Source organism: Anomaloglossus baeobatrachus, chromosome 9 (assembly GCF_048569485.1).
Source record: "Anomaloglossus baeobatrachus isolate aAnoBae1 chromosome 9, aAnoBae1.hap1, whole genome shotgun sequence".
Lineage (NCBI taxonomy): Eukaryota > Metazoa > Chordata > Amphibia > Anura > Aromobatidae > Anomaloglossus > Anomaloglossus baeobatrachus.
The window spans coordinates 48,043,196-48,064,380 of NC_134361.1; the positions used below are offsets into that span (position 1 = coordinate 48,043,196).

The 21,185-nt window shown below is 52.9% G+C and overlaps 1 protein-coding gene across 1 annotated transcript in view; it reads left to right on the forward strand.

Annotated features, from left to right (window-relative positions):
* The first annotated feature begins 297 nt into the window (after nt 1–297).
* The window catches only part of LOC142250445 (sphingolipid delta(4)-desaturase/C4-monooxygenase DES2-like), a 66,874-nt gene continuing 45,986 nt past the window's right edge, over nt 298–21,185 (forward strand). Inside the window, exon 1 of the mRNA XM_075322625.1 lies at nt 298–318. The gene's annotated coding sequence lies outside the window, so the exon portion shown is untranslated. The remainder of the gene's footprint in view (nt 319–21,185) is intronic.

Consider the following 21,185-nt stretch of genomic DNA (forward strand, 5'->3'; position numbering starts at 1 on the left):
CTAATACGTAACGAAAAATGGCGTCTTTACCCCAGCCAATCGCTAGCTGGTTCTTGTGAAAGTCTCCAATCACGTCTGAGCTTGTTTAGAAGTGGTCCCGCCTTCTCCTACTAGAAGAACCAATGACAATACGCGCTGTTTTCACCAAGACGTAAGGCGGAGTAACAGCTCGTATCTGGACCAATAGCAATGTCAATGCCGCCCTAAGTGCAACCAATCGGAAGACGAAGGCGGATACTTTCTTTTTTGCCAATGGTGTCTCCTGGAACGCAAGGTGTGAGGCGCAAACAAATATGGCGCTACGTTTTGTGTAACTAGGTGGGACTTTTTTCCTTAGCAACCCATAGCAACCAAAAAAAGTGCCGTTTGCTTTCCATATCCTCTATTAGCACGCTGCACGTCCAGTGGCCGGGGGAAACATGAAAATGACGCACGCCCCAGCAAGCTGACATTTTAACCCTTTTTTTTCCCTGCCATTTTTTCTCCCATGTTTTTTGGGGTTTTTTTTTACTAATTTTTCAGTTCACATAGATGTGTAAGGACTTGTTTGTCTTTTTTTTGTGGTACGAGTTGTTTTAAACAACATCATTCACTTTACCATATAATGCACTGAAAAACACTGAAAAAAAATGCCCAGTGCAGTAAAATGGTGAAAAAAACATTGTTTTGGGAGTTTCGGTCTTTACAGCTTTCGTTGTATAGTAAAAATTATGTGGAAATGTGAATCTCCAGGTCAGCACGATGACGATGAGGCCAAAAGTCTATAGTTTTTCCCTTTTTTTTTATTATTTTATTTTTATTTTAGTAGTAAAAGAAAAAAAACTTTCTGAGTTCCGTAACTTTTATTATTTTTCTATTGAAGGAGCTCAGAGAGGAATTAAAGGGAACCTGTCAGGTCCAATATACACTCAGTACCACGAGCAGTTCTGGGTGGATATTGCTAATCCCTGCCTAACCGTCCTTGTATACACTAGCATAGATAAAGAGATCTATAGAAAAAGTATTTCTAAAGATCCTTTATGATATGCTAATATGCTAATGAGCGCAGGGACTAGTCATGAGGGCGTTACTTCCCTTGGCTAGTCAGCCCTTTAGCATGTTAGTACGCATCCTAATAAATGAATGAATCACTCACCTCTCCGCTACCATCGCGTCCGAGTCCTGGATTTCGGCTCAGTACGCATGACCCCGGAGTTTCGGTCATGCGTACTACATGGGTTTGAACCCAGGACTTGTACACCTGACGATCATGCGCACTATGAAGTCCGGTGTACGCATCCCAGCTTCACACCCATGTAGTGCGCATGACCGAAACTTCAGGCACTGAGCCGAAATCCAGGACTCGGATGCGATGGCAGCGGAGAGGTGAGTGAGATCTTCCTCTGACGCTGCGCATTCATTAGCATGATAGCACACCCACAGAGGCCCACTGGGACGTACTAACAAGCTAATGGGGCCGACTAGCCAGGGGAAATCACTCCCTCACGACTAGTCCCCGTGCTCATTAGGATAGGATAAAATATCTTTAGAAATACTTTTTCTAAAGATCTCTTTATCTATGCTAGTGTATACAGGGACAGTTAGGCAGGGATTAGCAATATGCACACAAAACTGCTTGTAGTTCTGGGTGCATTTGTGGTGCCAAATTGGCGGGCAAAAATGGCGGCAATTCAAAGAAACAGTCACAGCACAGTTTTGAACAATTCTGTAAGGCATACGTCACCCGGATTAATGGGTCCAGTCCTTATGCTGTTCGTGGCGCCAGGTGAGATTCAAGGTGTACCACCCCGGTGTTAGTCGGGCTGCTCGGATCTGGGATAGATCGTGGCTCGAGGGGTCCGGACCCGGCTTGGCGGACACTTTGATCCGTAAACGGGGATTATTTACAGGGGAAAAGTTTGTGACGGCACCTGCAGGCTGCAATAATGGGAGTACCGCTGCTGCTGGAGGGAGGACCGGGGCAGATGGTGTGAAGCAGCAAGGTGTCAGTCCCTCCACAGGTAGGGAAGGCCCCAGCCTTAGGAGGTTGGTAGATTTGGGAGGACAGGGTGCCTCTACCATTAAGCGCATAACGGTAGAGGCAGAGGTAAAAGCGCGGGCACGAGATTATGGGCGGGTACTTGGATGACGCTGGTGATGACATTCACAGCACCTCCCATAATCTCGTGCCTGCGCAATAACATCACCGGCGCTCGCGATTTGAAAACAGCGCTCAGTCCGCTATAGTGCCACTGCGCATGCGCAAGACTTCAGGAGCACTGTGGAAGATGTGGGCGGTGGCCTTATCTATGTAAAAGAACACTGGGGGACGGCGAACAGCAGCAGGAGGGGGAATAATGGACGAAATACAGCCCGACCACAGGGCCAACAAACCTCATTACCATAGCAAAAGGTAATATTTTATAAAGTTGTTATTTAGGTCTGAAAGGGGGGCCAGTAACAAGGTGAACCTTTCTAGAACGCAGCCCAGGAGCTGCAGAAGGGGATTCTTTTAGTTTAATAGCGAAAATTCTGGTGACAGGTTCCCTTTTAAGGGCTGGCACTTGGGTCTTCAGTGGGTCGCTGTATCTGGAAAAACCCGGTCCCCCTCGTTGTGCTGATGCCCTCAATCTCTGGGCGTCTAGGGAAGTCCTTGAAGATCCTCTCCCTTTCAGGTGAATTGTCAGGACGTTGACCTAGGGTCCTGTACCCCGTCGTGCTCGGTACCGGTCAGTTCTGTTGGTCCCTTCTGGTGCCGACAGTCCCTCCAAGACTACGTCCGTCACACCGCTGTCCAACGTCCCTGCAACCGGTCCCTGACTCCTCTGGACCCGAATCACTGCTTGCGACCCAATCAGTTCCCCTAGCTCCCCAGGAGCTCACTCTCCCAGCTCCTCACTCACTGGAGCCCACTTCCTCTCTCCCTGTCTCCCTCTCACAGTCTGCCCAGTTTCCCAAGTGGCTGGCCCTTTTTCCAGTTAGACCAACCCCCCTGGTATGTCTGAAAGTGACTGATATGAGGTGATTGGGTTTTGTGGTGCAGATGGGAGTGACACCGGTTTCTTGGGCACCTGGAACCATGGGGAGGTAGGCCCTGCACCCTGGGTAAGGATGCAGTTCCCTGTGGCACCCTGATGTATTCAGAGGTGCCACACATTTTGCACCTGATCGATGGGCCAAGCTGTCCTTTTCATTAGTATCTTTTTGGGGTACAATATTTTGATGGGGAAATTTCTGCAGCCAGAAATTCTGGTGTTACCTCTTTTTTTTTTTTGTTTACGTTTTCCAGATGGACTAAATATTTTATATTTTGACAAATCGGACAATATATTGAATATGTTTAATTATTTCTGCATTACAGAATATGGGGGTGAGGGAGAGTCAATTTTTTTTTATATTAAAATGTATTAATTTTTTAAAAATACTTAAATTCCTTTTTACTTAATCCCTCTGGGGTATTTGAACCAACTATTGATTGATCACTTTTACTACTAAGCCTAGGACACACGGCGAGAAAAACTGGGCGAGTGGACTGCGATAAAAAATCACATTCCACTCGGACCAATATTACTCTATGGGGCCGCTCCCATGAGCGATTATTTTCTCAGCCCTAATAGGACCGAGAAAACAACCGCAGCATGCTGCGGGTAGAATGCGATCCTGTTCCACTCGCACCCATACAAGTCTATGGGGCGAAAGAAACATCGCATTGCTCTCGTGTTACACTGGTGTTACGCGAGAGCAGTGCAATTATCACATCAGCTGGCAACGGAGGAGAGAGGGAGATAAATCTCTCCCTCCACTCCGCAGCGCTGGCCCTCTCCTCCGCAGCGCTGGCCCTCTCCTCCGCAGCGCTGGCCCTCTCCTCCGCAGCGCCGGCCCTCCCCTCCGCAGCGCCGGCCCTCCCCTCCGCAGTGCCGGCCCTCCCCTTCGCAGTGGCGGCTCTCCCCTCCGCAGTGCCGACCCTCCCCTTCGCAGCGCCGGTCATCCTATCCGCAGCGCCAGCCCTCCACTCCGCAACTTTGGTCTGATTGCACAATCAGACCACAGTCGCATGACACTCGGCTCCTGCTGTCCTGTGAGTGTAAGCCTAGTGTCATGCAAGGACTCGCAGTAATCCCTGTGTGGCCTGAGCCTAAAGACTACTTTACACACTGCGAAATCGGTCCCGATATCGCTAGTGTGGGTACCCGCCCCCATCTGTTGCGCGACACGGGCATATCGCTGCCCGTGCCGCACAACATCGCCCAGAGCCGTCACACATACTTACCTGTCCAGCGACGTCGCTGTGACCGGCAAACCGCCTCCTTTCTAAGGGGGTGGTCCGTGCGGCGTCACAGCGACGTCACTGAAGCGTCACTGAACCGCCGCCCAATAGCAGCGGAGGGGCGGAGATGAGCGGGACGTAACATCCCGCCCACCTCCTTCCGTCTTCGGAAGCGATGTGTGCTGCCGCAGGAACGAGGAACAACTTCGTTACTGCTGCAGTAACGATTTTTAAGAATGGACCCCCATGTCGCTGATTAGCGATTTTGCACGTTTTTGCAACGATGCAAAATCGCTTATCGGTGTCACACGCAACGGCATCGCTAATGCGACCGGATGTGCGTCACAAATTCCGTGACCCCAACGACTCCGCATTAGCGATGTCGTAGTGTGTAAAGCCCCCTTAACTGCAGTATAGTGAAATTATGTAAAGGGGTTTCCCAAAATCCCTACAGTTTGTTTTAAACAGTGCTTTACTCACCAACCCTGGGTCCAGTACGGAGTCTCTGCCACTGTTCCTGGTTGTCTGCAGACAATCAGTGATCTCAGCGGCTCTACCCATTTTGATGGCACAAGCTGCATCGCTGTCAACGTAACGTGCAGAGGTGGACATATCATGGGTGCAACCAGGGGCCTGAGAAGAAAGGGGCCCATGTCTACCTCCAAATTAGTGGAATTATGCATTTTTGAGGAGCTCTTGGGCTGCAGAGGGTCCACATATTGTTCTTGCACATGGTCCCTTTTCCCTCTGTCTATCACTGGTGATGTATGTACTGGGAGCTGCGGACTGTACAGGGATTTTCCAAAACTAGAGAACTTCTTCCTAGTCCATCTAATATAAATGATGACCATCTCTGTACAGCGCTCTAGAATACGTTGGACGCTATATAAAAAAAACCCAAAATAATCTGACCATCTTTTTTTCACTCATCTGGAAAACTGCAGTTTCTGCTGGTGACAGCCAGGTGGCAGCAACAGGGAGCGCATACTGCAGTGATGGCCACAGCAGTAATACGGACCTATCTCCTGGTCTTGCTGTTGATGGATCTATTGTGCCTTTTCTTCTGCTTTTCAGGCACACAGGAATTCATTGTACAAATGAGATTAAAGTGGTTGCCCAGTTTAGTCATAAAGCTATAAAAGATGTAACATTATCCGTATCCGGTGCACTACACTGCCATCAATGAGCGCTGAGTATTGCTTTATGTACAGGATAGATCAGAAATATATAATCCGCTACTGGGCCACATGATAAAAAACAAGGTGTTTAGTTAACATTTTATATAATCTTGTATTTAAATTATATATGGTGTGTGTGTGTATATATATATATCCTGTATATATCATGTGTATATATATATATATATATATATATATATCCTGTATATATCATGTATCTATACGGATCCTGCCCCCATAGGCTTCCATTCTACCAAACTACGGACGGCGACAGATCCGTCGCTCTCCGTTTTTTCAGCGTACGCAAAAAACGTTACTGTGGACGTCGTCTCCGTCCGACAAACAAACATTTCTCTTTGGATCCGTTGAACAACGGATGAAACGTGAGGCCATCCGTCGCAATCTGTCGCTAATACAAGTCAATGAGAAAAAAAACGGACTTAGCGGCATCAGTCGCTGGATTGGCTTTTTTCAAAATTCGACAGATTGTGACTGATGGCAAAAAACTGATGTGTGAAAGGGGCCTAACACTGTCAGGGAAAATGAATGGTGTCATTGAAAAGCTCATATCGTCCTGTAGAAAACAATCCCTCAGGGAATACACACAGCAACTGTGTGCGTATGCGCTGAAGCCGGCACAGGCACATGCTCAAATACGTGGGGCAGCACATACACGCGGTAAAGTCCCTAAGCGTACTTTCACACTTGCCTTTATTTCCTTCCGTTACAATCTGCCCTTTTGGAAAATAGCGGAATCCGTTAACGGATTCCGCTGTTTCCCATAGACTTGTATGGGTGACGGATTGTACCAAAAGGACCTGCATTGCTTCCGCTGGGCGACGCTCCATTGCTTCCGCCCAGCGGGAGGAACGCAGGATGTAACGTTATTTTGAGCAGCGGAATCCTCTGGATTCCACTGCGCATGCTCTTTTTTTTTTAAATCAAACTTTATTTTGGCTCGCGGTGGCCGAACGTTCAGCTGAGCGCCCGGCCGTCGGCAATCGACAGCGCTCAGCTGAGCGACCGGCCGCCGGCATGCCCGGCTGCCGGCAAGTCACAGCGCTCAGCATAGCGCCCGCCCGCCGGCATGCCCGGGCGCCGGCAAGTGACAGCGCTCAGCTGAGCGCCCGCCCGCCGGCATGCCCGGGCGCCGGCAAGTGACAGCGCTCAGCTGATCACCCGGCGGTCGGCTGCAGGGAGCGATCAGCTGATCACCCGGCTGCTGGCTACTGGGAGCGATCAGCTGATCGTTTACAATAGTCTGCCGCTGGTAAAACTGTAAAAAAAAAAATCAAAACGAATTGCGTTGTTTTGCAGCATCCGTTGCATCCGTCGTGCCACTATATGCAACACATCCGTTGCATCCGTTACACAACGCAATGCAACGGTTACCGTTCAACGCAAGTGTGAAACTAGCCTAAGACACAAATTGAGGTGGGGTATAATGGTGTATCCATGTCATGACCGGGAGCTTGGTGCACCATTTAGCCCCCTCGATTTGCGTCTTAGGGACTTACCTGCGTGTATGTGCCGCCCACGTGTGTGCACATGCGCACTGATGCTGCCTGTGCCGACCTTACCCCAAGCACACACAGTTGCTGGGTGTGTTCTCTCAGGGTTTTTTTTGACAGCGAACTCTCAGTTCGCGTCTTGAGGAATGCCCTACCAAGTCATGGATAGCGCTCACTCCTAGAGAGAACGAAGCCCCCTCATTTGCCTATAGTTATTTTAACAAGCACTGTAGTAATAACAGGTATAACGCTAGTGTGATTTGTATAGGGGTAAAGTCCTCTAAATACTTAGTCTAAAAGCTATATTTGGGGTAAGGCCTAGGACACACGGCGAGAAAAGTGGTGCGAGTGGAATGCGATAAAAAATCGCATTCTACTCGGACCAATATTACTGTATGCGGCATATTTTTTCAGCCCTAATCGGACCAAGAAAACAGTCGCAGCTGCAGGTAGAATGCGATCCTGTTCCACTCGCACCCATACAAGTGTATGGGGTGAGAGAAACATCGCACTGCACTCGCATTACACCGGTGTAACGCAAGAGCAATGCAATTCTCGCATCAGCCGACAACGGAGGAGATAGGGAGATAAGTCCCTCTCCTCCGCAGCGCCAGCCCCCCCCTATGCAACTATGGTCTGATTGAATGATCGGCCCACAATCGCATGACACTTGGCTCCTGCTGTTCTGCGAGCGTGTGCCGAGTGTCATGCGAGGACTCACACTGTGTCGCCCAGTGCTATGGGGTAATCGGACCCGGGCTGTATATTTACGGGGATGCTGTGTCACGGGTGATTGCTGGCCGTTGCCCGGTTCCGTGACCCTGGGGACGCTTTTTAAAGGGGAGTATTGACATGGGAGATTAAAGTCATTGGTGTGACGCCACCTGCGGGTTGCGGTTAAGATAGTGGAACCGACGCTGCTGAGTTGGTTACCCCTAGGGCTGGTGGTAATAGCAGCTGTGATGGTAGGCCCTCTGCAGGTAGGGCTGAGCCCAGGGGAATGTATGATGGAGACTTTCGCCGTCAATAAGGGAGGCCACACCGTGGGTTGTAGTTAACAGTCTACTCACTCTTGACCCTCGGATGGCTGGTTCAGGTCCCTGTAGTTCCATTGCCAGTTTGATGACTCGGTTGCTCTGTCACCGGCAGCCTCAGTGTGGTTGGGTCCCCGTAGCTTGAAGCGGTTTGTGTCAGTCTCCTTGTCCGTACAGCGAGCAGTGTGGACCCTGTAGGACTGGTCTGTTTCCCGAACCCTGATCCTTGCTTTACTGCTGATGCCCCCAGATCTGTGGGTCAGTGAGGTCCGTGAAGGTTCCATCACTGTGCAGGTAATTGCAAAGCCACGTGAAGCTGGTGACTGACCTAGGTCCCTGTGCCCCGTCTGTACTCTGGTCCCAGTGGTACTCGAGTGTCCGACTAGCCAATTACCCCTTGTGTGGAGTGGAAACTGGGATTTTGGTGTGTCTAGGTGTTGCTGGCACTGGTGTTCCAGGTCCTTGGCGGTAGTCCCTGCATCCTGCTGAGGATTCAGTACCTAGTAGTGCTCTGAGTGGCTCAGGGGCGCTACAGCACTAATCCCTTTGTGGCCTCAGCCTAAAGGGTGCTTTACACGTTGCGACATCGCTAGCGATGTCACGACCGACAGCACCCGCCCCCGTCGGTTGCACGATATGTGGTGATCGCTGCCATAGCGAACATTATTGCTACAGCAGCGTCACACACACATACCTGTGCAGCGACGTTGCTGTGACCGGCGAACAATCCCTCCTTCAAGGGGAAGGTGCGTTCGGCGTCATAGCGACGTCACTGCAGCGTCACTGAGTGGCCGGCCAATAGAAGCGGAGGGGTGGAGATGAGCGGGACGTAACATCCCGCCCACTTCCTTCCTTCCTTCCTCATTGCCGGTGGAGGCAGGTAAGGAGATGTTCGTCGCTCCCGAGGTGTCATATATAGCGATGTGTGCTGCCGCAGGAATGACGAACAACATCGTACGTGTTGCAGCAGCGATATTAAGGAAATGAGCGACGTGTCAACGAGCAACGATTTTTCACGTTGTTTGTGCTCGTTGATCGTCGCTCATTTGTGTCACTCGCTGCGATGCCGGTAACGGCGCCGGATGTGCGTCACTAACGACGTGACCCCGACGATATATTGTTACCGATGTCGCAGCGTGTAATGCACCCTTTACACTCCCTTTAAGGAGAACCAGTATTTTCTCCAGTTTGTCGGACACAAGATTTATTGAATAATTTTCTTTCTCTATGTCAGTCTCTCTGGTATCTGTTGGCCACACAGGGGATGAAGGAGGTGCCATCCTGCATCCCGCTGTAACCTGTTCTGTATGCACAGGTTGGCCACAGCTTTGCCCATGTAAATAATTACATAGTAAACACACCACGTACTAAACACACACGGCACAGGGTTAAGGTGAGTTGTGAGAGGCTCAAAAGATTACTCTCTAAACTCACATTCCCCCTCACAACTAAAAACGTCAATAGCGATTTTTTTTTTTGCCTTTTCTCTCCTGCATTGCAAATTGCGGAACAAAAAATATATATAATATATAGGATGAGGAACTATTCAGAACCTACATATTATATACCAAAATACACAAAGGCAATGGCAGTGGTATAGCTTATGGGTTACAGGTGCCCGGGTTGGGGCAAGTGTTGTGTCCTCTAACAATATTAATGCCCCTATGTGCCCCCTTAAACCAATGTTTTACATTATTTTACAGCAAATATAAATGAACAGTAATTTCCAATAGTTTTGAGACAGACACAAATTTTGCTTTTTACATAATTTGCTGTTTCAGTGTTTTTTGATCTTTACCACTAGAAGTCCCAGAGAGGGGTCATTTGACATTTCTACCATTGGAACCCTATGGAGCTCGAAATTCCTGGGACTTCTAGTGTTAAAGAGTGCTTTACACGCTGCGACATCACATATCGTCGTACGTGCGATATGTGGTGATCGCTGCCGTAGCGAACAATATCGCTACGGCAGCGTCACACGCACATACCTGTTCAGCGACGTCGCTGTTGCTGACGAACAATCCCTCCTTCAAGGGGGAGGTGCGTTCGGCGTCATAGCGACGTCACAAAACAGCCGCCCAATAGAAGAGGAGGGGCAGAGATGAGCGGCCGGAACATGCCGCCCACCTCCTTCCTTCCTCATTGCCGGTGGACGCAGGTAAGGAGATGTTTGTCGCTCCTGTGGTGTCACACATAGCGATGTGTGATGCCGCAGGAACGACGAACAACCAGCGGCATGCACCACCAACGATATTATGATAAGGAGCGACGTGTCAACGATCAACAATTTTTGACGTTTTTGCCATCGTTGATCGTCGCTCCTTTTAGTCACACACAACGATATCGCTAACGGCACCGGATGTGCACCGTGACCCCGACGATATATCGTTAGCGATATCGTTGTGTGTAAACTACCCATTAGTTGGATGTTTCTACGGTTACTGGAGTACAATTATCAGCATTTCACAAGAGTTTAAACTTTTATTGACAAATACATCAAGTTTATGTAAATACAAAATATTTAGTGTTAGGCTGTGTTCACACAGGGCGTTTTTGCTGTTTTTCGTATTGGTTTTACACAAAAAACCCACTGATTTTACAATACCAGCAAAACCTAGGAAATTCCAAAAATCTCATGCACACGGTTCCTTTTTTTTCCTGCCTGAAATGGAAAACTGCTCTATTTTTGAAAGAAGCAGCATGTCAATTTTTTCTGCGTTTTTGCTGCTTTTATTTTACCATTGAAAGCAATGAGAGTGAAAAAATGCAATTGTATTTTTTTCTGCTTTTTTGGAGAATGAAACTAACTTTTTTTAAACATGTACTGAAGATGTGGCGCCCCTGAGGCTTCAGTCACCACAGGGTACTGCATCTCACCAGAGGTGCGGTACTCATCCTGGGTAAGGAGGAGGTCGGAGTCGGTTAACTGCATCTGTGCCACCCCCTGTCAGCAGTCGGGCTGCTCGGATCTGGATCCGCAGTGGCTCGAGGGGCGTCCAGACCCGGGGGTCGTGCGGCCACTCAAATGAAGGGGGTATTTACAGGGGATGGTATATTTAGAGTTCGTGATGCCACCTGTGGTATGTGGTAATCAGGAGTACCACCGCTGCAGTTGGGAGTACCCAGGGGGGATGGACTGGGGCAGCCAGGTGTTAGAAACCTCCACGGGTAGGGGAAAAGCCCCGGGACTCGGTGATGGTTGTTGGGCAGTGCCGTGGGGAGCCAAGAGTAAAGTATAGAAGCACGGTCTGATAGAGCGCTAAGGAGGCCACACTATTAGGTTAATTTTTGTAGAATTTATTGTTTTCTATCAGCCACAACACGTTTCGATATACACAATATCTTCATCAGGTGGGGAGCCAAGAGGGACACCTTCGTACTCACACAGTCCATAAAGCTAACACCGACAACTGGATAAACCAAAGTTCTGGACACCGATGCCGCTGAGGGGAGCTAGTTTGGGTCCCGTCCCTGCTTGGTGTTGCCTGGTGATCTGTGACCTTCTTCCTGGCACTTAGTTCACTTCTTGGTTGGCCCCGGTAGCATAAAACTAGTCGGGTCCCGATCCCCAGTATGGCTAACTGTGGGAGCTTGCTCTCAGGGTTCACACTTGGGATTTTCTGGACCGTTTTAGTGGAAAGTCCTATCCCCCTCGTTGCGCTAGTACCCCGATTTTGGAGCGGGTAGAGAGTGGATCTTGAAGGCTCCGTTCTCGTCGGGTCAGTTGTTAGGTTGCCTGAAGCTACTCCCTGACCCAGGGTCTACGTACCCCGTTGTGCCCTGGTCCCAGCCCGGTGATGGTACAAGGCCGCCGGCTGTCCTCCTCAACAGTTCTGTACCCCTTGTCACGATCCCCTGCGACCAGGGGTCCAGCTCTTACAAGGCCCAGACCACCGTCTGCCACCTAGTTACTTCCAAGGAGCCCGGCTCCTGACCTCCTCTCTCCTTCACTCTCTCTCTCTCTCGACACTCACCTACTCCTGACACTCCTGACCTCCATGTAGTTGGGGACCCATAACCAAGGAGGAGGTGGATATTGCACAGAAGGGCAGATTGCAGATTACCCTGTGACGACCTGATAGTCCAGGGTGTCACACATCCACAACCACACATAAGCCAGTTGCTCACTCACCGGGATGGGGTTAGGGTAGGATCATTTAGGATGGTCACCATATCGTCTGGGGCCTCCCAACCACTAACTCTGGGGTTCGAGTGGGTGGGGTGACTGATCTGGGGAGCAGGAGCCACACACACACTTATAGAGTCTAGTCACCACCGGGAACAAAGTGAGACGCAGGAATACGGTCTCTGGGGGGAGAGTTGATAGCTCCCTCAGGACCGGCGCACATTTCAGGGTGCGGAGCCCTAGGCTGGTGGGCACTTCAGGTCCCGCCAGCAGAATCCGTCGTGCAGAGGATTTCAAGTCTTCTGGCCCACAACAGCGCCCAGGGCAAAGCAGCATATAGAGCCAGGAGCCCATCAATGGACTTGCGTTGCCCGCTATACGATACGGGGAACATAACCACCCCAAGGACTCGGGTCCCTGTGTAGCTCCACGCTGCAGGGACTCGCACAACACAGCGCAGGGAGGAAGGACTCACGAAGTATGCCTCCGGTACCGGCCCCCAAACTATCCAGGATCGTCTGGAGCCCATCACAGCGGAGTCTGGCAGTCCAACGGCTGAAGCAACTCAGTGAGTAAACACCTTAAACTGCAACAGCTGTGTCGTCTGATCCTTCCCGCGCCCCACGCTTCCCACCCTGGGGTGGACAACTACTCTCAACATTCTCCTCGGGGCCTAGCTCTGCCTGTAGAGTGCTGTAACATCCGAGCTGCGTTACCATCCGCCCCAGCAGAGAGAGACCTTGCGCAGCGTCGGCCTAAACTGTCTAAAGGGGGCTTCATCAGAGAAAATAACTTTACTCCAGTCCAATTCCTGTATGTCCTTTAAAAATTATTTGCTCTGAGAAAACCATAATGTATGTCAGTCTCAAAACGTTTGCCAACAACTGCACATGCACCTAAAAAGAAAGAGAATGTTCTGTCATTTTGAGAATTTCTTTAGTATGACTATGTCGCGGGCGGGGAGGAGGGTGTCAGCACACCGCGCTCACCCCTTCTGCTCGGGTCCGGCAGCTGCTCAGTGGTGGCTCGAGCTGTGGGCCGGATCCCAGGGTTTCTCGAGCGACACTCCTCGCCCGTGAGTGAAAGGGGATTGTTGGTTGGGTGTGGGGGATTGTTATAGTTCGTGACGCCACCCACGGTTGTGGTGATTGCACCACCGCTGCTCTGGACGGGGATCCCGGGGATGGTGAAGGGGAGCAGCCAGGTGTTGTGTTGCCCCTCCGTGGGTAGGGGTTGGTGATCCCGGGGCCCGGTGATGGGTTGTGAGGTGCGGGGCCTGGTGGGCGCAGGGACGCGGGTGCGCAGCGCTGTGCCTTGCGGCACTGTGGTACTCACTCAGCCTGAGACTTGGACACAGTTTGTACGGTAAACCAAACGGCTGGTAGGACGGTCCCACAGACGGCTGCACCTGCACTCCCGGTAGTTGACGGTGATGTCCCTCTGCCTTGCACCTATGTTTGACTGATGGTAGCGGTGGATTCCCTCCGGTTACCCGCTCCCCGACTGCAATCTGGGCCGGAGGAGCTCTACACTTTGCCCGCAGGCGCTGGCCCTGAGAAACTGGTGCCTTGGCGGTGGCGGTGTCTCTCTGCTTCAGGTTGGGCTGTTGCCTTCAATCGGGACTTGGTTGTTGGGGGATCTACGTCCCCTTCACTGACGGATTCGGCAAATTTGGCGACTCCTAGCCTTGCCAGGGTACGAGAGGCCCCTGCCCTGGTGCTGACTGTCCTTCGGAACACTGCTCCAGACCACTGGGCACACAGCCAACGGGGTCCTTCCAGGAACTTCCAAACGGTCCCCCTCCAGACAGTCACCGCCGTCGCTGACCTTGCTGTTCTGGCCCTACACAAAGCTGGACCCTTCAGGCTTTGCACACTCTCTGCTCTGTCACCACTTCTTGCTCTCCTCCTTTACCACTCTTCTTTCCTTCACTTTCACTTCTCTGTTGTTGCCTCAAGCTCGTCCCTCACTGGACTCCTGTTCACTCTTGCCCTCCCCGGGCTACTCTGCCTGGTACTTCCCGCCTCCAGAGCTGTGATCTCCTTGGTGGGCGGAGCCAACCGCCTGGCCCACCCCCTGGTGTGAATCATCAGCCTCTGGAGGAAGGCAACAAGGATTTCTGGTTAGCTGTGATGTGCCTACCTGGAGTGTGGGGTGTGGTGGTGTTGTGACCTGTGACCCCTGGCTTGCCCAGGGCGACACATTCCCCCTTAGCAAAATGCAGACCGTCCGCGGGCTGCCGTCCTACACCGGTTTTATTTTTCTGAAAAAGGGGTAACAAGGTTAAGCAAACATGAATAACATTTTTAATAACTTCTTCCCAAGACGGGAGGCACATTTACTTTTAACGTTGCAACGGTTTACGGTTACGGTTTCCGCTCTCTCCCACCCAAGTAACCTGGCCCTGATGCTGCCCCTAAAACCCAGGCAGCACCCCTTGACCCACAGTCCAGCACACGGTACCCGAGCGGGATTTGTCCTTCCCTCCAGAGGGTAGCCACCGGTTCCGTTGGCGGCTGGGCCCTGGCCTGCTCTGCTCAGGGCCCTCCCTCCAACCTGCCTCTCCGGAGGCGGCATTGCGGAAATGGTAACGGTAACCAACATATTTACAAGCCACTAACGTCTGTGGTTGCCCTGCAAGTTCACGGGCTTGTCCATGGATAGTTCCCATGCATTTTTAAACGGTCCCCACGGGGATAACGGTGCCGGCTCCGGCCGGTTGCAAATCACACAAAATCAGGTTAAGTACTCGGTAATTTTCATTTTCCTTATCATTCTTGCAAAACTTTTAAACGAACAACAACTACAACCACTCCTGCACTTTGCGGACCCCTTCTACTCATAGAACGGTCTCCCTGTACCTAAGTGGGGGTCTACCTAGGTTGGACCGGGTGGACCTTCGGGGCCCAGTGTCAGTGTTGCTAGACAGTGGGGTAGAGGGAACATTCGGTTCCTCCTCCCTGCTATGGTGTGGGGCAGGCGGAGGTGTAGGGGGACTGGGTACAGGTTCATCCCTGGGCACTGGCACTGGTTCTGGCTCACGGTTAACCGCTTCCACTACTTCTTCATCCACGGGTTGTGGGAACAGTATCACTGGAAGTATCACCGCGCCGTTCTGTGTAGGCCAGTTTGCTGGGAAGTCACCCATCACAGTGTGGATTACCTCTGCCGCCTTTTCCACTGGTGGAAGAACCGGTACTTCAGCCTCTGCTTTCAACGCTGGGGGGCATTTTTTTAGATGGTCCCGAGAAACGGTGGCTAGGGTGCCCCCTTGGTCACGACTGATCTGGTAGGTCTTCCCATTGTCCCACTCTGTGGGTTGTACGACGTAAGGGACTTGCTCCCACTGGTCATCCAGTTTGTGGGCTTTTCTCTTCCGTTTCAGCACCACATCTCCTGGCTGGAAAGGACCTGCGGACGCCTTCTGATTGAACCGGTGCTCTTGCTGTTCTCGACTCCGACTGAGGTTTTTCTCCACATACTCCTGGATTTGTCGATACTGGGCCCTCCTCCGACTTTCCCACTCTGCCGTTGAAGGGAGTGCTTCCGGGGCCTCCAACCCCATTTCCAGGTCCACCGGCAGGCGGCCAGGACGAGCCCTCATCAGATACGCTGGGGTGCACTTCGTCGAGCTGGACGGGATATTATTGTACATGTCGACCAAGTCGGGTAACTTTTCTGGCCACATGTTCCGTTCTTCCAGCGGTAGTGTCTTGAGGAGCCCCAGGACCAAGTGGTTCATCTTCTCGCACATGCCGTTGGTTTGGGCGTGGTACGGAGTGGTCCGGATCTTCTTGCAGCCGTACAACTGGCAGAATTCGTGAAACACTTCTGCTTCAAAAGCCGGGCCTTGGTCAGTCAGCACCTTCTCGGGGTACCCATGGGGTCGGCAAAAATAGGCCTGGAACGCTCGGGCAGCGGTTCGACCAGTCAGGTCCTTAACAGGGACTACCACCATAAATCTTGAGTAGTGATCTACCATGGTCAATGCGTAGGTGTACCCACTTCGGCTAGGGGTGAGTTTGACATGGTCTAGGGCGACCAGCTCCAGTGGCTGATGGGTGACTATAGGGTGTAACGGTGCCCTCTGGCTATTCTCGTCCTTTCTCCTCAGCGTACAAGGACCGCACTCTCGGCACCAGGCTTCCACCGATTCACGCATCCCACTCCAATAGAACCGCTCCCTCAACAGCATCTCCAGCTTCTTCCACCCGAAGTGGCCAGCACCATCATGGTATGCCTGTAGGACAGTAGCGACATCAGCTTGAGGAACGATTAACTGGCATATTTTCTCATGGGTCTTCGGGTTGATCAGCTCACGGTACAGCCTCCCTTGGTGTAGGTAGAGCCGTTTCCGTTCTTTCCACAGGCGTTGGGCTTCGGCTGGAGCGGCAGGGTCTATCCCCATAGCACCTTGTTCCACCAGGGTCTTGACAAGGCGGACAGCCGGCGCTTGGTCCTGGGCGTCTTGCCACTCTTGACTGGGTCGCGGGTCCAGATCCACCTTTTGCTGACATGCTTGTACCCTCTCAGTAGGCGGCTGGTGAAACGCAGGCAACTCAATCTCCTCGAGGTCGTCATCCTCGCACCCCTCTTCTGACAAATGGGGCATCCGGGAGAGTGCATCTGCATTGATGTTGACACGACCAGCTCGGTACTTTATGGTGAAATCATAGTTGGCTAACCGGGCTACCCACCGCTGCTCCAGCGCGCCCAACTTGGCCGTGTTCAGGTGAGTCAGCGGATTGTTGTCCGTGAATGCGGTGAATTTTGCTGCCGCCAAATAGTGACGGAACCGCTCCGTGATAGCCCACACCAACGCCAGTAGCTCGAGCTTGAAGGAGCTATAGTTCTCAGGGTTCCTTTCGGTCGGCCGGAGTTTTCGGCTGGCGTAGGCAATCACCTTCTCCTTTCCCTCCTGGACCTGGGATAGGACCGCTCCTAGCCCCACGTTACTGGCGTCCGTGTGGAGGATGAATGGACGCCCATAGTCAGGGTACGCCAGGACTTCTTCTCCGGTCAGGGCCGCCTTCAACTGGCAAAAGGACTCCTCATGCTTGTCCTCCCACAACAGTGGAGCTCCGATGGGTCTACCACCTTTGGTCTGTCCCACGAGGAGATCTTGCATGGGGGCAGCCATCTTCGTGTACCCCTTTATAAAGCGCCGATAGTACCCCACCAGACCCAGAAACTGCCTTACCTCCCTCACTGTAGTTGGTCTCGGCCAGCTTTGGATGGCAGTGATCTTCTCAGGGTCGGGGGCGACACCATCCACACTCACCACATGCCCTAGGTACTGCACCCTGGGTTTCAGCAGGTGGCATTTTGAGGGCTTCAACTTCATCCCGTACTTGGCAGGGGACGCGAACACCTCGGCCAGGTGCTCCAGATGGGCCTCATACGTCTGGGAATAAACAATCACATCATCCAAATACAGCAGGACGGTCTCGAAGTTTAAATGTCCCAAACAGCATTCCATCAACCGTTGAAAGGTCCCAGGGGCATTGCACAGCCCAAACGGCATGCTATTGAATTCGCAGAGTCCCATCGGGGTGGTGAAGGCGGTCTTCTCCCGGTCCTCTGGAGCCACGGCCACTTGCCAGTACCCGCTGGTGAGGTCAAGGGTCGAGAAGTAGTTTGCAGTCCTCAGTGCGGCCAAAGACTCTTCAATACGCGGTAATGGATAGGCATCTTTATGGGTTATCTGGTTGATCTTCCGTTAGTCCACACACATCCGCATGGTACCATCCTTCTTCTTGACCAGTACCAACGGAGCGGCCCAGGGACTACAACTGTCCCGAATAACCCCCGCCTCCTTCATATTCCTCAACATGTCCTTGGCACACTGGTAATGTGCAGGGGGAATAGGTCTGTACCTCTCTTTGACAGGGGGATGTTCACCTGTGGGAATGTGGTGTTGGACCCCCTTGATCTGCCCGAAGTCTAGGGGGTGCTTACTGAAAACCTGTTCGTACTCCTGCACCACCCTGTGTACCCCTGCCCTGTGATGTGTAGGGGTATCATCAGTGCCTACATGTAGCTGTTGGTGCCACTCGCTTATGTCCCCCTGGGGTGGGGGAGTGTTGGTGGCAGGTTGGAGTGTGGATGGACTGGCTTCATGGATAGTGTGAGGGTCCAGGGTAAGCAGCTTGGCAATGGTGGCATACCGGGGAAGCCTGACTTCTTCCTCCCCACAGTTCAACACTCTCACAGGCACTCTCCCTTTCTTCACATCCACCACCCCTCGGGCGGCCATTACAGTGGGCCAGTGCTCGGAAGGCATGGGCTCCATCATTGCGGGGTAGTCACGCCCCTGAGGCCCTACTGCTGCCCTACACCAGATCATCATCTCACTCCTAGGGGGCACAGTCAATGGAGCAACATCCAACACTCTCACTCCACCAATCTCCCCTCCTGTTGAGCTTACATGCTGGCGGTACATCAGGGCACGGATTTCACGCTGCACAGCCCTTTGCCGGCTCCCCGCCGCTGTGGCGGCCAGCTGTTGCAATAGGGTCAACACATCAGCTATGCAGTGTTCCATCACATTGGTTCCCAGCACTATCTTCGGGTTATGATCACTAGGTTCATTCATGATCACAATCATACCCTGGTGTTGTAGTTCAGCTTGCCCCACTGTCATAGCCACTTGTTTATACCCCACCTGGGTCAATGGAAGTCAATTAGCGGCTATCAACGTTATGCTATTGTCTGGGGGCGCCAGCTCGTCTACGGCCCAATACCGCTGGTACAACTTGTATGGTATAGTAGTTACCTGTGATCCAGTGTCCAAGAGAGCCATCACTGGTATGCCGTCCACAGCCACGGGGATGATAGGGCGGGCCCCGATATATCGGTCTCGCCAGTCCGGGGGGCCACGATGTTCTACTCCTGAGGATTGGCCCGGGGCCCCAGGGGTTGCTCGTTTAACGGGCACTGTCGGTAGTAATGGCCCGGCTTACGGCACTTGTAGCAGATTGGAGGTCTGCTCCGCGGGTTGTTAGCACTTCTCTGCTGCATCCAGGGAACATCCTCGGGACTGTCGGCAAGCTGTATCTGCGCTGGAGGCTGAGATCTGGTCAAAGGTTGCAGTGCAGCAAGGATTTTGGCAAGGTCTCCGTCCATGCGACGGACCTGGGCTGCCAACTCTTCGACTGTGCTGCTCGGGGCTGCAGGCATTACAGAGGTTGGCTTGGCTGAGGCCGCCACAACAGGAGCTGTCTCGACGGGCCACGGGACGGGTTCCAGAACTTCAGCAGCTGGGGGCTGTAGTGCTTTGATAGCCCGCTCTTTTAACACGGCAAAGTCCACATCAGGATGTTCCAGGGCCCACAGTCGGAGTTGTTTACGATCCTCAGGGGACCTCATCCCCTGCGCAAATTGCTCCACCAGCATCTTGTTGCTATCCGCCTCAGTAATAGAGTTCACCCGCTTCAGCGTGCGGAGGGCGGTCTGCAGACGTAGAGCATAGTCCCGAATACTATCCCCGGCTCGTTGTTGGCACTGGTAAAACTGCATCCTCAGCTCGGCTTCAGTCCGGGTCTCGAAGGCAGTCTGTAGCTTCTCAAAGATGGTGGCTACAGAGAGCCGGTCCCCCTCGGCCCAGGTCTCCGCTTCCTGCTCCGCCGCACCGGTTAGCTGGCCTAGCACTATCGCCGCTCGTTGCTTATCAGTCAGGGGGTACAGCTCCAGCAACGGGTTAAGCTTTTTCCGGAAGGCCTGTAGGGCATCCGGTTTCCCATCATACTGCGGTAGCCAGGCAGCTCCGGGCGCATAGGGCAAGGAAAACGGCATGACCTGAGCGAGCGCGGGGGCCGTGGCACCTCCCGCCGGTACAACCGGGACTTGGGCAGGCCCATTCCCATCCGCGGGTGCCGCTGCGGGTGCCGCTGCGGCTGCGACCACCTCTCCTCCAGCGGCTCCGTCGGGCGCAGACATCTTGTTTTCGTCCCCCTTAGCTCTTTCCGGCCCCTCCTCTCTCGGGGCGGGGTCTTGGCCTTCGCGCCTCTACTGCTCGAGAAGACGCTCGAGCGGGAACTTTTCGCGCCAAAGATGGCGGCTTCTGCAATTTTTCTGCCGGATATCTCCGGCGGTAACAAGGCGCACCTCTACCAGACGGCAGAGTGGTAAGATCCTGTTCGTGACGCCAAGTTGTCGCGGGCGGGGAGGAGGGTGTCAGCACACCGCGCTCACCCCTTCTGCTCGGGTCCGGCAGCTGCTCAGTGGTGGCTCGAGCTGTGGGCCGGATCCCAGGGTTTCTCGAGCGACACTCCTCGCCCGTGAGTGAAAGGGGATTGTTGGTTGGGTGTGGGGGATTGTTATAGTTCGTGACGCCACCCACGGTTGTGGTGATTGCACCACCGCTGCTCTGGACGGGGATCCCGGGGATGGTGAAGGGGAGCAGCCAGGTGTTGTGTTGCCCCTCCGTGGGTAGGGGTTGGTGATCCCGGGGCCCGGTGATGGGTTGTGAGGTGCGGGGCCTGGTGGACGCAGGGACGCGGGTGCGCAGCGCTGTGCCTTGCGGCACTGTGGTACTCACTCAGCCTGAGACTTGGACACAGTTTGTACGGTAAACCAAACGGCTGGTAGGACGGTCCCACAGACGGCTGCACCTGCACTCCCGGTAGTTGACGGTGATGTCCCTCTTCCTTGCACCTATGTTTGACTGATGGTAGCGGTGGATTCCCTCCGGTTACCCGCTCCCCAACTGCAATCTGGGCCGGAGGAGCTCTACACTTTGCCCGCAGGCGCTGGCCCTGAGAAACTGGTGCCTTGGCGGTGGCGGTGTCTCTCTGCTTCAGGTTGGGCTGTTGCCTTCAATCGGGACTTGGTTGTTGGGGGATCTACGTCCCCTTCACTGACGGATTCGGCAAATTTGGCGACTCCTAGCCTTGCCAGGGTCCGAGAGGCCCCTGCCCTGGTGCTGACTGTCCTTCGGAACACTGCTCCAGACCACCGGGCACACAGCCAACGGGGTCCTTCCAGGAACTTCCAAACGGTCCCCCTCCAGACAGTCACCGCCGTCGCTGACCTTGCTGTTCTGGCCCTACACAAAGCTGGACCCTTCAGGCTTTAGACACTCTCTGCTCT